This window comes from Solanum pennellii, chromosome 4 (assembly GCF_001406875.1).
Source record: "Solanum pennellii chromosome 4, SPENNV200".
Lineage (NCBI taxonomy): Eukaryota > Viridiplantae > Streptophyta > Magnoliopsida > Solanales > Solanaceae > Solanum > Solanum pennellii.
Window position 1 is genome coordinate 62798294 of NC_028640.1, and position 3623 is coordinate 62801916.

Here is a 3623-nt window from a genome sequence, read left to right on the forward strand (position 1 = left end):
AAAATACAAATACAATATATATATATATATATATATATATATATATATTATAATCATATATTTTATTTTGTGGTGACATAGTATGGAAGGGGGAACACTTCTCAACCTGAAGCCAGAGAAATTCAAGCCAACAAAGTTATTCTTAAATAGGAGTAAGGAGTAAGATTTGATTTTGCATATTCATTTGCATTAATTTTTATTGTATAAGTTATTCATATCTCCTTATTTTTGTTCAACATGTTAAAACACAATCAAGTCAACAAAGTTCTGTTTGTGCTGATATTACAGCTGTGTTAAGAACTACTCAAACAACAATAAGATTTTAATAACTCATTTGTTCTACAAATTATTCATATATCCTTATTTATGCTATATAGTCTACAATGGGAGGTCCATCACATTTTACTTTCAGAATCACATATGCAGCGACACAATCAAGTTAACCAAGTTCTACTTGTGCTGACATAATATTTATGCCAAGATCTCCTCAAAATAGGATTTAAGTTGGGACTGGAAGAGGATTGAGAAGAAGAAAACCTAATGCAAGAGGGATTCCATTTATTACTGAAAAAAAGATAGTTTTTCTAATCAACTACCACCTTTATCAGGTCATAATAGACCATACAGTTCTGCATCATTTGTTGTTGCTACTGGAGGAAACAGAAGGCCTGCAACTAGTTTGATGTTTACTCTGATCCTACAAATGGAGCTCAAGTATTTAATGTATGTTCACTTAATGTGTTTACTTTGTTTTGATGTATAATCTGATAACCATATTATGATTTTACTTTATTTTACACTTTTTTTTCTTATATTACAACCTGATGCATCAAGTGAGAAGATTTTCATCGGCCAACAAAATTGAAGAGTGCTTCATCAATCAATATAGACAATGACTTTAAACCCCGTGGCGTGAAAAAGAAAGATAAAGATGCAATCAATACCTCACAGTTGCAAGAAATGAAAACAAACACAAAAAACTTGGAGTATTCATTAGGAAAGTTGTTATGATTTTGGCCCATGTTAAACGGGTCTTCAACAAGCTACTCTTTCGTCTATTTTGAAAACTTGTGTATTGTATTTTTGAACCATGCAAGATAATGGTTTTGAATAACAACTAAGTACCTCTCAATGCATTTGCGTTATGTATTTTTCAATCATGACTTAATGTTAATTACTTTTTAGCCATGCATTTGTGTTATTAGCTGAGTTTTTGAACAACAACTAGACTACCTCTCAATGCAGTTATATTTTTGTCAATAAAACTAGTCGATCCCAGAACTAATTTCAGAACATAGGGCAAATTAGAAAACTGAGACAAATTACAAAAGAGACACTAATCAATTCAGAATGGAAGTTACAAGAGATACATAAATCAATTCACACCGAAAGTTACAAAAGAGACACAATTCAATTCACACCGAAAGTTACAAAAGTGACACTGATCAATTCACATTCAAACTTTCAATTGATACAAAATATGAACTTAACAAACCAATTAAGTACAACATTGATTGATCTAGAATAACCTCCTAACTACTGTAAAATTAAACACTTGAGTACTACAATCTTGAACTACTATGAACTACACAATATTAAAGAACCATTATATAGTTAGCAAACACAGAAAAACAATCACAACTTGGTTAAATTTGACATTTTCCTAATCTCTTTGGAGTTTAACTTCCGAGCTTCTTATTCAATACCATCATTTTCTCTTCATCTTCATTTAATTGAAATTTCAAAGAATCCCTTTCTTCTTTGAGCTCTTTCACTTTTCTCTTTAGTCGAAAAATCGATTTTTTACCATCTATGAATCTATTCATTAAGGATGACTCATCAACATTTTCAAGCGACAGATCAATTCAACTAAATAGCCACACTCATCGTTTCTCTACAAACCACATAACAATAATAAATATACAAAAATATTAATTTTTCAAATAATACAATATTAGTAGTTTTTGTTCGAATAATTATACAAACCTTTGATAATTTGCATCCAAAAAATCGACGACATGGGTTCAATGGAATCCTCGAAGTTTTCAGTCGACAATAGTCACCACTCTTACATATATCGACTTCCTTGATATTCACTGAACTTTGCGACATTTGATAAAAGACAATTTATTTAGAAGAGAGAAACGTTGAAGCTGTAGAGAAAAATGAGAGAATTGGGGATTTAGGGTTCTAAAATAGATTCGGCGAAAAAAGAATTGGGGATTTTAACGTTACAATGTCACGTTAAAATTTTAACGTTGGAGGTCTTAAATGCAGGGTAAAAATGGGAGAAAAACAATTCACGCACCCCGTTTGCATGACTCACAAACGGTTTTTCATATTGGAAAAAAAATGCTTAGACGGTTCAAATCTAGGTGGTAGAGGTGTTCAATAGGTACTAGGTCTAGTTGAGAGGTCTAAATGAATAATGAGGATAACTTTAAGGGGACACAAATGACTTTGGCTTTAAGTTGACTTTGGCGTTTAATATATATAGCATACTTATAGATGTTAAATAATCATAGAGTTTGATGCCTAAATAATGGACAAAAAATCAAAATGTATTCGATTAAAATGTAAAAATTGACTTTTACACTAATTGTATGGATTGGATGCAACTCCTTTGATTTTAGCCCCTCAAAGCATTCTATCATCTTCTTTTCAATTTATTGAGGTTCATTACGATAAATTATTTTCTTTGTTACTCTGAAACGATATATGATGTAGTCCCAAATGAAATTGATGACTTTTTTTTTCTCTTATTTTATGTAAGTCGAAATACTTATCCTTATAAACATAATACCAAAAAAGTTAAGCCTATCCGAACTTCACACGCAACGTATAAACGTAAGTAAACAACGTAAGGAAAATAAAGACAAATACAAGTCCATGGATGATATACGATTGCACTAGGAAATGTGATCGAACATTTAAAGGACGACCTAATGTTAGGATTCAAAATGGTTTGTGATGGCACTCATCTTATCTCACTAGGAAAAATCAAATCTTAAAACCAAACAAACAAGATAAATGCAGAAAAAAAAGTAGAGATGCCAAATAATGCGGATAACTTACCCTTTGTTTGGATGGTTGTTACATATTGTTTCATAATGTATCGTATTATATTGTATTATGCCATGCTTAGAGATGCCAAAATGTACTTGTCCCGGGCCGTCCAACAAATCCCTAGATCAAGTGAGATTGGACTTAATTTTTCCAGCCCATTTAAAAAGGAAGTTTTTTGCCCAGTCTCATTTAACCCCATAATCATTACTAATTCATTCTCAGCATTTAAATATACATGAAAGCGTTTAAAACCCTTCACCTATTTTTATTACTCCCCGTCAAATAAAGACATTCACGATTTAATAATGCTTAACTATTGGTTAAGAAGTCTACTTGACTTAATTAATCAAATAATCACTTCGGAACTTGAGTTTTCCCTTTTCGTTGGATCTCCAAATCAGAACAAGCCAATCAAATAAGTAATCACACTAAGAATTTGGTATCAATAATAGCTATTTCAAATATTTTAGAAAACGGAGCAAAATTGACTTAAAATCTAATTATGACAATAAAGGGTATATTTGAAAATTTGTACAAAATTGCGTTATCCAAAGAAT